This window comes from Choloepus didactylus, chromosome 4 (genome assembly GCF_015220235.1).
Source record: "Choloepus didactylus isolate mChoDid1 chromosome 4, mChoDid1.pri, whole genome shotgun sequence".
Lineage (NCBI taxonomy): Eukaryota > Metazoa > Chordata > Mammalia > Pilosa > Megalonychidae > Choloepus > Choloepus didactylus.
This window is the reverse complement of record NC_051310.1, coordinates 172,957,502-172,974,150: the sequence shown is the minus strand read 5'-3', so window position 1 is coordinate 172,974,150 and position 16,649 is coordinate 172,957,502. Positions and strand designations below refer to the sequence as shown.

Genomic DNA, 16,649 nt, shown 5'->3' with positions numbered 1-16,649 from the left:
TGTGTTGTTTGATTTCTACCTATTTATGAGTTTCATGAATTTTTTTCTCACATTGATTTCTAAACATCTTTTGCATTGCTTCCATCCTTTCAAATTTATTGAGGTTTTATGGCCTAGCATATATTCTATCTGGGAGAAGGTTACATGTGCACTTGAGAATATTCTGCTGTTGCTGAGTAGAGTGTTCTATAAATGTTGATTAGGTTTAGTTGGTTTATAGTGTTTTTTAGGCTTTCCATTTCCTTGATGATCATCTGTCTAGTTGTTCTATCCATTACTGAAAGTGTGATATTGAAGAGTCTGACTGTTGTTGTGGAATTATTTTTCCCATCATTTGTGTAAGTTTTTGTGTTACATATTTTTCTTCTCTGTTATTAAGGGCATCCAATGTTTAAATAATTATATATTCCTGATGGACTGACTGTTTTATCCTGATAAAATGTTCCTCTTTATCTCTAGAAACATTTTTTTGTAAAGTTAATTTTGTATTATATTAGTATAGCTGCTCCAGATTTCTTGTGGTTGTTCTTAGCATGATAAATGTTTTCTCATCCTCTTGTTTGCAAGCTATTTGTATCTTTGAACCCAAAGTGTGTCTTCAATGGACAGCACATAGCATCCTGTTTATTTAATCCAGTCTGACAATCTATGCCTTTTGATTGGATTGTTTAATCCATTCACATTTAATGTTATCATTGACATAGTTGGATTTACATCTGACATCTAATTATTTGTATTCTCTACCTCTCATGTATTTTTGGTTCCTCTATTCCTCCTTTCTGCTTTACTTTGTATTAAGTCACTATTTCTAATGTAACATTTAAATTTATTTAATGATTTTTTCACTGCATTTTTTTTTTTTTTTTTTTTTTTTTGGTTATTTCCTTAGTGGCTGCTACAGGGCTTACCATAAATATTTTAACTTGTCAGACATCAAATTCAGATTTACACTAACTTAATTCCAGTGAGATATAGAAATGTTACTCCTGTACAGCCTGTTCAAGTTTGCTAATGCTGCTGTTAAGCAAAACACCAGAAATGGATTGGCTTTTATATAGGGGGTTTATTTGGTTACACAGTTACAGTCTTAAGGCCATAAAGTGTCCCAGTTAACACATCAACACTGGGTACCTTCACTGGAGGATGACCAATGACGTCCGGAAAACCTCTGTTAGCTGTGAAGGCATGTGACTGGCAATTGCTCCAGAGTTCTGGTTTCAAAATGACTTTCTCCCAGGACATTCCTCTCTAGGCTGCAGCAACTCAAAAATGTCACTCTTAGTTGCTCTTGGGGTGTTTGTCCTCTCTCAGCTTCCCCAGAGCAAAAGTATGCTTTCAAAGGCCATCTTCAAAATGTTACTCTGCAAGCTGCAGCTCCTTTCTCAGCTCCTGTGCATTCTTCAAAGTGTTCCTCTTGACTGTAGCAAGCTCATTCCTTCTGTCTGAGCTTATATAGTGCTCTAGTAAACTAATCAAGACCCACGCTGAATGGGCAGGGCCACACCTCCATGGAAATTATCTAATCAGAGTTATCACCTATAATTGGGTGGGTTGCATTTCCATGGAAACACTCAAAGAATTACAATCTAATCAACACTAATACATCTGCCCACATGAGATTGCATCAAAGAATGGCATTTTGGGGGACATAAGACACTCAAACTGGCACACAGCCCTATTTCCTTTTACCCTCTTTTGTGGTATTATTGTTATACAAATTAGATCTATAAATGCTAAAAATCCAATGTCATGTTGTTACAAGTATTACTTCATATAATTTTCATGTCTTCTAAAGCTGAGAGAAGAAAGGAAAGCAAGTATATATTTGAAGTGCTTGTTCTATTTACCTTCCTATTTGTCATTTCTGATTCTCTTCATTTGTTCCTGTAATTTCATTACCCCAATATAGCTTTGCTTCCACCTACCTCACTTGTGCTGTTATAGGAAAATACATTACATTTCTATGTACATTTGGCAAATACATTTCTAAGTTATAGGCCCCAAATAATACATTGAATACATATTGCTTAATAAAATTGCTTTTAAATCAGTTAAAAGAAGAAAGAAAAAGAAATATACATTTATACTGTCTTTTACAATTACATAATTACCTCTACTGGTGCTCTTTGTTTTTTGTGTAGATATGAATTATCATCTGGGATCCCTGTGCTAGCATGAAGAACTTCCTTTACTATTTTTTGTAAGGTAGGTGTGCTAGCCCCAAATTTGCTGAGTTTTTGTTTATCTGAGAATGTCTTTATCTCACTTTCACTTCTGAAAGACAGCACGCAGGATTCTTGGTTGGCAGGTTTTTCTTTGGGCACTTTGAATATGTTATCCCATTGCCTCCTGGTCACTACTGTTTCTGAAGAGAAGTCAGCTGTTAATCTTATTGGGGTTTCTTGTAAGTGTTGAGTCATTTTTCTCTTGCTGCTTTCAAGATTTCCTCCTTGCCTTTGGCCCTCAGCATTCACTAGGGTCTGCATAGTGACAGCCCCTAGTATTAACACAATTACTATTTGCTACATTCCTCCTGGTGAGTCCGGAAATGAACGGAAGAGCATAGCTAACCTTTATCCCAACTTCTTGGCTTTTAAAAATAAACAAGACAAGGGACTGGCCAAGGTTCTTCCATCTCCAGGGACTATGAGTGACCCCACGTCACTGTCAAAGTTCAATAGAGAGGTGGGAGCAGGGAGAATTGCACTTTCTGGGCCTTTGGATACTGGTGACTATGATCCCTGGGATCCCTGGTACCAGGATGAGGGGGACATAAATAGTGCTCTTCGATTTTGGGTCTGAGGCCACCACCATTCACTAAGGACCCTTGCCTAGGCCCAGCTACAGATAGGTCTCCTTAAGTCCCTAAAAACTTCCAATATTATGACCCCTGCTATTGAATATATTATTGGTATAGATATATTGTCTATGTGCAATCCTGTTTGCCTTCATCCTCACATTCTGACAGGAATTGCTGCAGTTAGGGCCATCTTAGTCAGGCACGTGGAAGGCAATGAACCCACCCAACCACCAGTGCCTAGTTTCTCCAAAATTATATTAGCTTCATGGGGGAGAAAAAGAAATAATCACCCTCATGCTGAGTTAAGAAAGCCAAACTTCTCCATGAGATTACTTCTCTATTGCATAGCCTCATCTGGTCTCTGTGCAAGGCCTCAGGTGCCTGTAAATTCACAGGTGATTATAGGCAGTTCAATGCCATAGTGCCACCCTTGGCCTGATGTCATGTTACCTGACATTGTGACTATCACAGAGGCTATTACTCAAGTTGAGAAAACTTGAGCTGTAGCAATGGATACTGCAAACGGCTTTTTTGGTATCACTTTACATCCAGACAATCAGAATCAAATAACCTTTATGGGGAATAGGTTGTCATACACCTTTAACATCCTTCCACAAGACTATCTAAATTCTCTGGTTATCAACCATTAATAGGTAGGCTGTGATCTAGATAAAGTCCCTCTTTCATAGGAAGCACTAGTCTTTGACTACATTGACCACATCCTCTTTGTGGGCCCAGACAAGTGCACTGCCCAGCAAACACTGGAAACCCTATTGAACCACACAGCAACACAGCTGGGTCACTAATATAAACAAGATACAAGAACTCAGTACCCAAGTGAAATTCCAGGGTGTAGTCTGGAAAGGGGTACAATGTCTCATTCCAGAGGGATGACTGTTAAGCTTTTGGCCCTCTCCAACAAATAAAAGGAGGCTGTCACAGCCCATGAGGGCCATGACAGTCCAAAGGCCAAAGAAGACAACGAGCATTTTCTGATACATGAACTTAATTCAGGGCTTACTTACAGGGTGAGAAGTCGTGGAGAGATCATGACGGCAGTCTCAGGCCAGGCTGGTATCACATTCGCAGGGAATTGACCACACAATGCAAAGAGGACAGAAAGCCTTTTATAAGGGCTTAAGACAAAGGCCTTCCTAAGGGTGGGGGGAGCATAGATGCAGGAACAGGTCACTCTGACCTGGGGGGTGGTGCAGAAAGGACTAGAATAACACTTGAACAATTACATTTTACTCTTTTTGTGAGATTAAGAGCCACTCACTTCCTGCCTGCCTCCCATAAAGTTACATTTTAAGGTCAGTTTATTTACTCTTTTCCTCTTTACTGGCTTGCTTACAAAGATAATAGGTTAAACATTAGCTGCCTAGGTCATGTAGACTGCTGTGCACCAAAGATCTGCAGGTCTGTTTTGCTCAGGCCACGGGTTGCCACAGAGGCCCATAAATTGGTGAGCCCATTTGGCTACTGGGGTTCTCATATACCCCACACAGGGATCTTGATGGCACTCAACTGCTGGTTACCAGAAAGGCAGCTACTGAATTCCCTGGAGGCCCTGCAATGGACCACCCAAGCTGCCCTTCCCCTAAGCTCCACCAATCCATATTTCTCTTTTGAGTTACAGGTCTTAGCAACCTCTTAGTTCATCTATAGGCACCTATGGCAGAAGAATACTGTCAAGGGCCAGTGATTCCTATTGGGGTTTTGGACCTGTAAGTTCCCAGTGATGGCTAAAAGGTACACACTTTTTGAGAGACTATTGGCATGTTATTGGGCCTTGGTGGAAACTGAGCACATGATTCATGGCTGTAAAGTAGTCTTATAACCAGAAATCCCAATCATGTGGTAGGTTTAAGCAGGGGCTTCAAATTGCCAGGTGGGGCAGTTCAGGAATCTTCTTTAGTGAAGTGGAAATGGTACCTACAGGATAGGGTAAAACCAGACCCAGAGGGGGGCTTTCAGCTCCATGAAAAGGTCTCAGGAGCACCCTTCTGCCTCCCAGGCATATCCCCTGAGGAGCTAATGCCTCCACTGACCCAGTGGGAACCAAGATATAGAGACCTTCCAGACCACATGTGGGCCTGCTTCAGTGTCAGCTCTTACCAGTTAACTCCTACTAGGATGAAGAAAGACTTGTCCTCTACCAAGCATGATAAAGGATGCTTGGTACAATGGAAGAGCTTCATGTGGTAAAGATGGCTATCCAGGGTACCTCAGAAAATGAGCTGTGCTACATTTTCACTGACTCAAGGGCTGTGGCCAATAGCCTGGCTCTTTGGTTGGGTCATGGCAAGCTGTGGACTGGTATATAAAACAAGTACCCCTATGGGGATTAGACATTTGGATAAAAATCACCGCTGCTCCTAATAAGTATTTGTTACTCATATGGATTCTCACCAGAAAGACCTCAACACTGATGAAAGGGAACACACCAATAAGAAGACAGCATTTGTCAGCTAGACATAGATACTAAATTGTTCTCTGCCACAGACAAAGCAAGCCTATGGAATTCAGATACCATCCTAGACTGGGTGTACACACACAGATTGCTACTATTATCAGAAGTTGCCAAACTTTATGAAAAAGGTGGCCTGCTTACCAGACCCTGGCCAAGGCTTAAAATATTGCCCAGGGACAGATCCCATGAATAAATGGGCCAGGGTGCTCTTGGCAGATAGATCAGGTTGGGTTTCTCATTCCATCTGGAGAATCCTGATTGTTGATGACACTTCTTTGGGTTTGGCCTAGTCAAATAGGTATGTTCCACTGACTTGTCCCACTAACTTAAGCCCTACAAGACCACATTTGCTTCCTGTTCAGGTTCCCTGAGCACACTGCATCTGATAACAGTCCCAGATTTGGGGCTCAAGCTATATATCAATGATGTACTCTCCATATCACTCCCAAGACAAAGTGGTGGTTGAGTGTTTTAATGGACATTTAAAGGATGGGCTTCAGTGGCTGATGGGAAGTGACAAAATAACTCCATCCTGAACTACATATCTCAGACAAGCAACCTAGGGTCTCAATGCAGCAATTCCCCAAAAGGGGACTTCTCTTTTGTGCCACATGTTTGATCAGGCTATCTTCCCCTTTCTTTCAACAGTATAGCTTTCTACAATTTTTGACACTTTTGATTTCCCTGGGGGAGCCTGCAAAGGTCTTCCATCCCTTTCAATCCTTTCCTAAAGACTCAAGTTGACAGGAGGTCAGGATGGCTATTAAACTGCAAGGAGTAGGAAATGGTTATCCTCTCTATTCCCTCTCCCCATGGGTGCAGAACATGGATTTTTACCTATGAGAACCTAAAAGATAATGACCATTAATTTGAGGTTTCTAGTTCAACATTTTCCTTAAAGTTGCTGCTTTGCTGCTTTTACTCCAGTAGCCCCATGGAATGGATATCAGGATATAAAATAGAAATTTTTACTGAACTACAAGAGGATCCAAGACAGATTTGGGGTCACAACACTGGGGGTTGGATCAAGGATCTTATCCTCATCATGATACAAGACAGACTACCTAAGTGTGGCAAGCCATGGCCTGAGCAAAACAGGCCTGCAGATCTTTGGTGCACAGCAGTCTGCATGACCAAGGCAGCTAAATGTTTAACCTATTGTCTTTGTAAGCCAGTAAGGAGAAAAAGGGCAAATTGACCTTCAAATGTAACTTTATGGGAAGCAGGCAGGAAGCGAGAGACTCTTAGTCTCACAAAAAGAGCAAAATGTAATTGTTCAAGTGTTATTCTAGTCCTTCCTGCACCACCACCCCCACCACCCCACCCTCATCAGAGTGACCTGTTCCTGCATCTATGCTCCCCCCACCCTTAGGAATGTCTTTGTCTAAAACCCTTATAAAAGGGCTTGCTGTTCTCTGAATCGCAAGGCCGATTTTCCCTGCAAAAGTGGTACCTGCCTGGCAAGAGAAAAGCCATTTAAATTCTGCCTCCTTGTGAGTAAGCCCCAAATAAAGTTCATGTTTCAGCAAATGCTGGGCATTTTCTTTGGTCTTTTGACTGGTAAAGCCCCCTCGGGCTGTGACACCAAGTCACTGCCAATGATACCTTGACTGATAGGACATCAGCATCTTCGAACCTGAGAACCCAGATATGGGAGTGGAGGGGAAGAGATACAGCCTCTCTTCTTTCTCTCACAGAGTAGCCCAGGTGGCCTCTGACTTAACAAAATTCATTGGTACACCTGTCCCAGGTAGTTGCCATCACCCTGAATTTGATGAGCTACAGGATGTCACTCACTGCCCAATCTAACAAATATCTAATTGCTGTTCTGCTGAATAGCACAAATGGACATTTCTCTAACCATGGGCCTTTCTGGTAACTGAAGTATACCAATCTTATTAATATGGATCGGATGCATTGCCACAATTGAACTCTGACATGGCAGGGGTAAAATGTCTCCCTAGATATCAACTTGATGGAAGCCACTGGAATATCTATAAGAAGGGGGTGAGGTGGGATCTATCACTGGGGCTACAGTTTTCCTCTTGGCCCTGGCCAACACAGACTCTTCAATTCCACTCAAGGACTTGCCCACTTGGAGGAACTTCTAGCTGATTGACCCCCATGGTAGTTAATGATTCTTACACTTACAGCACCGTGGGCTCTTCCACTGGAGTATTATTTCTATCATGAAAATCAGGCTTATACCTGTCTTCCTCCTATTGATATAATGAGCAAATACAGGGCATAGTTGAGAAACTTCCGATTATTTGAAACATCTCCAACCCCTCTCCCCCCCAACTAAGCATGTTGCAGTACACCAACTTAGTCGGGGGTTCCAAAACAGTTACTCAGGGAGTTGCTAGGTTGCATTACCAACTCTTTTCTCTTGTATACACACTTCAGGTGGTTATTCCCACTGCACGGGTCATTCAATTAAAAAGTTGCATATACCCTGCACTTGACCTTCATTAAGGTCATTAACGGTACTATCTCAGTTCTGGAGGCACAACAGACCAGCCTCAATGACTTTGCCAGAGTAATACTGTATAACTGCTTATCCCTTGATTTCCTGCTGGCCAGTCAAGGAGAGGTCTGTGTGGTTTAGAACACTTCATTTGGCACCTGGATCAATGAAACTGGCAAAATAGAATAGCCCATCACGAGGCTTAGATAGAAGGCCTCCTGACTCTCTAAAGTAGACCCCAATTGACTATGTACTATCTTTTCCTGGCTTGGCAATCACTGGGCTCATGGTTATGTCCACTCCTCTAGGCAGGGCCTGATCATTCTTGCTAGGAGTGATTTTGACTGGGGCCTTGTTCTGTTGTTGACTCAGACTAATTAACCGGCTATGGTCACAGGCCCTCATTTAAGTCCATGATGAGATAACCTTATGCTTCTTACTTGGGCCTCAAAGGATGTAGGGGTACAGAGTTGAACTGTCCAGCTCCAGGCCAAAATCCTATATGTGAACTTTCAGCTACCCCTCAATCAGCCATGCTTATATGCTTTTCTGTATTCCTAGTCCAGGGGCCTCAATTTAAAGGCCTGCTCAGGAGACCTGAACTGCAGCACTTTTCACCACAATGACTCAGTACTTTCCCACCCCTAGCCCTTCCTCTCCCTCCTCCTGCCCTATCTACGAACGTCTCTTTTGTTTGGAGCATCTTAGCAGTGAGACCATTTCCCTTATTTGTGTTGCATGTCACTTTATCCTTGAATAGTGCTGTTTCATGGGGGAAAAATGGAACACTAAGGAACTGGAGCTGATCCCTTTTGCTTGTTGCCTATACTGTCAAAAAAGTGAGTTAAGGCTTGATTGCTACTTTCAGTTTTCCTTAGTGTCCTAATTGACCATTTTTGACATCTGGCAGCTTGACAGTGTATATTTGTGAGTCTCTGTGTTTATTCCACTTACAGTTCACTGAGCTTTCTGGATGTGTAGGTTAGTGTTTTCCAATAAATTTGGGAAGTTTTCAGATAAAATTTCTTCAAATGTTTTTCCTGCTGCATTCTCTCCTCTCCTTCTGGTACTCCCACTATGTGTAAGTTGTTTTGTTCCATGGTGTCTCACATTTCTCTGAGGCTCTGTTAATTTTTCTTCAATCTCTTCTCTCCGTGTTCTTTGGATTAAATAATCTTTATTGATCTATCTTCAAGTCCACTAATTCTTTTTCCTGTCACTGCAAATCTACTGATGAGCCCGTTTACTGAATTTTTCATTTCAGTTACTGTACTTTTCAAGTCCAGAATTTCCATTTGGTCCTATTTTATAATTTCTATCTCTTCATTGATATTCTCTGTTTGATGTGACATTGTCATCTTACCTTCCTTTATAATAACAGTTTCATTTGGTTCTTTGAATATATTTATAATTGCATTAAAATCTTTTTCTTTTAAATTTGACATCTGGTTGTTCTCATGGGCAGTTTCTATTGCCTGTTTTATGTGTGCATTTTCTGTTTTTTGCATGTCTTGTAATCTTCTTTTGAAATTGGACAGTTTAGATAATATATTGTGGAGCTTCACTGGATTTTTGCTTGCTTATTTATTTAGTGGCTGGCTGGTTTATTTTAGTTAAGTTTATTCTCCTCACAGCTTATCACTCCAGCCTCTGGCAGTATTAAGCCTCTGATATTGCTCCTCAGGTGGTACAGACTTGGTTTTGCCCACAGTCATCCTGGGATGCAGTGGTTTTGTCAGGGTTCTCATTGTTCCTTTCCTTGACCACACCCAGCTGTTAAATGCCACTAATTCCCAGCTGACTGTTCTATTGTTTTCAACAATGCCCTGTGGCATAAATTACTTCACAGACTTATCTAATTAAAGTAAGGCTGCTTTGAAGGGATAGTTCCTAAGGTGAATGAGGAAGATGTGTTCTGACCCAAGGAGGTCTTCTTCCAGCTATTTCTTTCCCTCTGGCAAACTAGCCGCCCTAGAGTTTAGCATATATCTCCAATGAACATATCAGTCTCCTCCCAGCTGTTTTTCACTAGAACCTCCACTGTTTCCAAGGGTGTTCTTAAGTGTGAGCTTCTCCATATTCTGTTGCAAATGAAATCTATTCCTTTGGGAAGAGATTAGGAGTTATTTATATTTTTAGCCTGCTTCTCCCCCTAGGCAAAATTTCTGAGCCAAGACTCTGGAGGTGGGGATGGGGACAATGGCTTGCCTCTCTTGGCATCCAACAGTCACTTTCTGAGCCTGGTCAAAGGCAATTAGGACCTCAGTATTCTTAGCATACTGGTAAGCTTGAAGACTGCAAGCTGGGCAAAACAAGGGAGTCTCCACCTCTTGACTGCAATAGGTAGCTGAAGGCAGGATGAGAAATGTTGAAATGGACTACCATGGGAAGACAGTCCCCTGATTAGGAAATAGAGTGGAGAGAGAGCCCTGTGTTATTGGCTGCAGCACTCTGGAATGGAATTTTCATCTCACTGAGCTGAGAGGGAGAAGGGCAGAGGAGCAAATGTTGGTTCAAATACCACACCCTCTCTGTTCTTATCAAGTTTTATTTTCTTGAATAAATGTTTCTTTATTTGCAGTGTGCCCTTTGGAGCACTTCCAGAAATTTTTTAATGCTTTTTTTAAATTAAAAAAAATTCTCTGGGAGCAGGTCTGCAGAGCTCCTCATACAGTCACGCTGGAAGTGGAATCAATTTGCAGTTACATTCAAATAGGTTTTCTGCTTCCCTCATTCTCTTTTTCTCCTGGGATTTCAATCACACATATATTAAACCATTTGATATTGTTCCACAGTTCACTAGGTGTGGGGACCCAAGGCCCAGGCTCCCCCTCCCTAATAGGGAATTAGGCCCACAGTACATAGCAGCCTTCTTGACCGGGTTAGAAATTGAAGGTCATCCTCCTCAAGGAAGAAAGTATGTACAGATGGTATCATAAACAAAGCATTAAAACTCCTCTCCCCTAATTACCATTGATAACAAATCTCCAGACTCCAGTGTCATGAGATGCTGCTGAAACTGTTTTCACGCCCTGTGGAATGTCCTTGTCCTAAACTCTTATAAGTTGCCCTTTGCATACCCCACCCTTTTGTGGGGTGCTGACTTCCACTTTCCAGGTGGCTGCCACCAGAAGAACTCTCTCCTGTTCATAAGTCCTAATAAACCCATGTCTCACTCTGTGCCTGATGTGTTCTTTGATCTCAGGCTGTGCCGACCCAGCCCTTCAAGAGCTGGGTTGGAACAACTGGCGAGTCAGCCAGTAGACCAAAGAGCTGACGGCCATAGTAGGCATGAGTGCTGGGAAAGGAGAATCTGTTGGGGAATCCCTAACTGGCCTTTTGTCCATGTGGGGAAGGGTCGCTGCCCTCCTGGACAAATGGGGACTGCCGCATGAGTACAGGGACACCCTGAAAACTCTGGGAAGTTGCTGTTTTGCAACAGATAAGGCAACTGAATTTGAGTAAGAAGAAAAGAGACCACCAGATAGTGGCAGCCATAGCATGGCCCCTGTTAGGAGCATTGCTGTTGACTACCAAGGTAGAACAAGCATGTGAAAGCCACTGCAAGCCATTTAGAGGGGAAAGTAAAACTAGAAGGGGATATGTGCCTTGCCCAGGTGGAAATTAAGGTCTCTCTGACTGATCGCCTGCTCTGAGTGGACAATCAGTTAGAGACTCTGGTATGCAGATATGCCTGAGTCAAAGGCCATAAGTTGCCTCAGGCTCGAGTCTGGAGAATTTTAGCTACTCCTGGATGGGACCCAAAAGTATGGCACCCCATATACTTCTCTTTGGAAGAGGAAAGGGAGATAGAATGGGAGGGAGAGGAGAACAAAGAGGCCTAACAGGTGCACCCCACAACACAATAGAAATGGAAGGCATCACAAGATCAACTCCCTAGGGTTCAGCAATTCCACCTCCTGAACAAAAATTACATGGTACTATGAGAAACTATACTGCTGGTGAATTGGATGACTCAGGGCAGTGGTATAGATAAAAAACTAGGGAGTCCCTACTCAATTGATTTCTGAGGTTATTGGGACACTGGATCAGAGAGGGTAGGGTTCTCTGGAGCAGAGATGAGTAAATTGGTGTCTATTACAACCCACCATTCACTACAACAATGCTTGCATGCTATCTCAGCTAATGGAAAAACTGCGTTTTTACTGGTATGGCTAGTTGATGGGTGTAAGGCTGCATGGCCTAGCGAAGGGGATATACTGCACAATACCCCCCATTGGCAAAATATGGAGGAACTACAAGACATTTTAAGGGCGCTAGGAATGAAGCACACTGCAGGGACAAAGGGCCCGGGCCCTCTCCCCTCCACAGTGAAAGTGAGTTATTTCATGTAGCCAACTGCTTGACTGGGACAGACATTAAAGGTCATCAGACCTCCTTGGTGGAGGGGGTGTGTGTGTGTGTACAAATGATATCATAAACAAAGCATTAAAACTCCCCTTCTCTGATTACTGTTGATAACAAATCTCAAATCTCCACACCCATCAAAAGACCCTGCCCAAACTCTGTTCTTACAACCTATGGAATGTATTTGTCCTAACCTGTATAAACCACTCCCTGGCATACCTCATTCTTTGTGGAACACTAACTTCCATCTATCCTGGCGAGCCGCTGCCATGAAACCATCTCCTGTCTGTAAGTCCTATTAAACTCATATCTATCTCTGTACCTGGCATGTTCTTTGGTCTTGGGGTTGAGCTGGGTTAGAACACACACCATTTGTGCCACAGTTTTCATAGGTCCTGACACTGAAGCTTTTACTGCAGGAATGAGACACAGTATAGCATACTGCCCCCAACCATTACTATGGCCTCTTGAATCTATCCTAAGTCGGCTAGCAGGACAGCTCATTTCCCTTGCTGCTCAGGCTATTGCCGACCTTGAAGAGTCCAAGAGGCTGTGGGAAAAGGGGGCAGGAGTAAGGGAAATGGGAAAGGCTCCCCCTGAGCATGACAGCCTTAATAGAGAATCCCATAAGCAGATGTGGGTGGATTTCATTGCTGCAAGCACAGAAATAAAAGCTATAGATAAGCAACCTAAGCAGTCCTAGTAAAGCTATGGAGTAAACTGTCTAAGGGCCTGAGATTTACTAAAGTGACCTCCCAAACCTCAGAGGAAGAAAGGAAGTCAGGAAAGAAACCACTGTTCGGAGCCTAAGCTCAGGTGCCCTCCACTCCCCCAGAAAAGGTGTGGAGTCAAGATCCCTGGGTGTGAACAATGACCGGAGACCCCCAGGATCAGAGGCCACATGTAGAATTAACCATTTACTGGTCCCCTACTAACTAGCGGCAAGTGTTAGCACTAGTAGATACAGGGACTGAACCTACATTAATCTATGGGAATGTAGCCTGATCCCATGGGCCACTACTGGCTATCAGTGGCTACGGGGGTGGGCGGGGGGAGGAGACAATCAGGCAAAGCAACATAGTCTAATTTTACAAATTGGGAGATTGCCCCCAAAATGTATACACTATATATTTCCCTTATACAGGAATACATTTTAGGAATGGATCTTCTACAGAATGCCAAGTTGCAGAACACTGTAAGGGAATTCTGCCTCTGGTGTAGTGATCAAAGCAGTCTTAAAGGGGCTCAGAGAGTTGTGGCTACAAAACAGTATAAATTTATGGTAGGGCACCAAGAAATCTCAGCCACTATCAAAGAGTTGGAGTGGCTGGGGATAATAATACTCACCTACAGCCCTTTCAATAGTCCTGTAGGCCAGTTCGAAAGCCTGACGGAATGTGGTGCATGATAGATTACTGGGAGTTAAACAAGGTAACACCACTGATGTACGCCACAGTTCCAAACATCACTGTTATTATAAGAAATTAGTATCCCATTTTGTCACTATCATTTTGTATTTGATCTTGCTAATGCTTTCTTTAGTATCTCCCTACAAAAATCAAGCCAGTGTGCATTTGCCTTCACTTGGTGAGGCCGACAATGGACTTTCACCATGCTTCCCCAGCTATGTGCATAGGCCAACCATCTGCCAGTCTGGTGGCAAAGGATTTGGCTAACTAGAAAAGTCGCACAAGTATGACTCTTTTTCACTACACTGTTGATGTTACGTTAACCGGTAACTCTCTTTCAGAACTAAAAGAAGCCTCAGGCTCATATTTATCTCATTTTGAGAATCAGGGATGGGCAGTCAATTGAGACAAACTGCAAGACTATGGCTGCTCTGTCAAATTCTTAGGTGTTGTATGGTTGGGTAAGACAAAAACTATACCTTCTACTGTAACTGATAAGGTGCAATGTTTCCCCACGCTGCAAACGCCAAAACATCTAAGGGTTTTCTTGGGGCTGCTGGGGTATTGGGGACCTTTTGTTCCTCACTTAAACCAAATGTTAAAACCTTTGCACGTTTTGATTAAGCAAGGCCATCCCTGGGAATTGGACACCTCCCAACAGGCTGCTTTTGAAAAGGCAAAAAGGGCAATAGCACAGGCACAAGCACTTGGTGGGGGTGGAGGGGGGAATATCCAGACTGCCCTGTGAATTGGATGTAGCCAGCAATGATATTGGCTTTGGGTGGAGTCTGTGGCAGAAGCAACATTGTAAACTAACACCCCCTCAGCTTTTGCTCACAATTACCGAAAGGGGCAGAACTGAGACACGGTCCCCTAGAAAACCAATTGTGTTCTGCATATAATGCCTTATTGCAAGTGGATAGGCTGATGCAAAGATGCCCAGTCACTTTGAAAATGGCATTCCCTATTCAGGGATGGATAACTGACATGGCTTCTAAGCCACGTTCTGGCATTGCCCAACTAAGTACACTGACTAAATGGAAAACCTACCTACTACAGTGCAGCATTTTCAATACCAGTCCTCTGAGTGCAGAAATGCACACAATTTGCAAACTAGTGTCCTACATAGAAGATTCAACAGCTAAACTCACTGCATCTGAAATAGCTACTGAAATGCTCACTACAGAAGGCATGGGTACCAAATCTTCTTGGTACACTGATGGGTCTGCTAGCAGGCAGCTTCCAACACTGACAGCTGTGGCAGTGCAACCCAGTACTGATACTATATGGTGGGCATGGGGACCCAGGACCCAGGCCCTCTCCCCTCCATAGTGATTTCACATAGCTGCCTACCTGACCAGGACAGACTAATGTTAAAAGTCATCAGACCTCCCCAGGGGAGGAAAAAATGTACTGTTAACAAATCATTGAAACTCACTGCATTAGTTAGGGTTCTCTAGGGAAACGGAATCAACAAGAGATACCTGTAAAATATAAGATTTTACAGAAGTGTGTCATGCAACTGTGGGGATACATGAGTCCCAATTCTGTAGGGCAGGCAGCAAACTGGAAACTCCAATGAAGGTGTTCAATGACCTCCTCAGGCAGTGAACTGGAAACTCCGATGAAGGTGTTCGATGAACTCCTCAGAAAATGCTTCATTGGCTAGCCGAAGAAGTAGTGAAGGTCCTTTAACTTTCTCGCTTAAAAGTCTTCAACTGATTGGATTAAATCCAGCTGACTGAATTCTCTCATTGTGGAAGACAAGCTCTTTGTTGATGCAATCAGTCACAGTTGCAGCCAATTGACTGATGATTTAATAAACCAGTTTTTTGGTTTATTAACCAGCCACAAACGTCCTTGCAGTAACAGTTAGGTCAGTGCTTGCTTGACCAGACACCTGGACACAACCACCTGGCCATGTTGACACATGAACCTATCCATCACACTCCCCTCCGCGATCACTCTTGATAACAAATCTCTATACCTTTGGTCACAAGACCCTGCCCAAACTCTGTTCTCATACCCTCCTTGTCCTAACTCTTATAAACCACCCTCTGGCACCCCCTGCTTTTGAGGATTGCTAACTTCCATCTTTCTCGCCATGGAACAAATCATCTCCTGTAAGTAAGTCCTTTTAAACTCATGTCTAACTCTGTGCCTGGCATGTTCTTGGCCCTAGGGCTAAGCTGGGTTGTGATAGCAGGAGATTACTGCTATGCAAAGTAGTCAATGGGCTGAATTAAAAACAGTGTGGATGGGCAATAGAGCATGGACGCGCTGTCTGTATCGATAGCTGGGTTGTTTACAAAGGCCTTGTGACCTGGATGGCAACCTGGAAGCAAGAACAATGGACAGTCATAGGTCACCCCCTTTGGGAACAACTGTGGAAAGACATCCAGGATACCTGCCAATGATGAAAGGTAACTGTTTATCATGCCCCCGCCCACAGTCCCAGCATGTTACCTGGGAATGTGGAAGCAGATGCACTCACATGGGTTCAGAGCAGCACAGCTGAAACCAAGGAAGCAGTGGAATGGCTTGATCAGAAAAGCAGACACCAAGAGTATCACACCCTACGGTGTCTGGCCCAGCAGTTGCAGCCACCAATCATATGCCAGCAGCCAGTGGACATCACTAGGGAGTGCCCTTCGGGCTCCCTGCATTGACCACATAGTCTACCACACAAGATGGGACACACTGGTTGGTCCCAAATCCCAGTGACCCAGTGGCAAGTGGACTACATCGGTCCCCTTTCATTCTCAGATGGGGAGAGGTATGCTTTTATTGCTATGGTCATGGCTACAGGACTTTTGTTAGCTTTCCCAGTGGGGAAGGTGAACCAGCCGGCCACCATATGCTGTTTGGAAAGAATGAGCACTCTGTATGATGTACCTCTACAGTGATTGGGGGATCCCTTACACTGGGCAAACTGCCCAATCCTGGGCCATGGATCAAGACATCTTGTGGATTCTTCATCTGTTCTACAATCCCACAGGTGCAGGCCTTACTGAAAGAATGAATGGTTTGTTAAAGGAATGGTTAAAGGATAAGAGGTCCTTGCAGCAGTGGACTAAAAGGCTTTAATAGGCTGTAACCTGTCTAAACTCCACACCCCGAGCTGAGCTGCAG

The 16,649-nt window shown here is 43.4% G+C and overlaps 1 protein-coding gene and 1 long non-coding RNA gene across 10 annotated transcripts in view; one reads left to right on the top strand and one right to left on the bottom strand.

Annotated features, from left to right (window-relative positions):
- Positions 1–16,649, bottom strand: part of MIPOL1 (mirror-image polydactyly 1) — a 521,065-nt gene that overhangs the window by 129,210 nt on the left and 375,206 nt on the right. The window lies entirely within an intron of this gene.
- LOC119532443 overlaps positions 1–16,649 on the top strand; it is a 64,633-nt gene that overhangs the window by 17,001 nt on the left and 30,983 nt on the right. The window contains exon 2 of one of the 2 annotated variants that reach the window (XR_005216543.1): positions 2,142–2,205. The exons of the other annotated variant lie outside the window; for it this stretch is intronic. This is a non-coding gene — a long non-coding RNA (uncharacterized LOC119532443). The remainder of the gene's footprint in view (positions 1–2,141; positions 2,206–16,649) is intronic. 2 annotated transcript variants of the gene reach the window in all.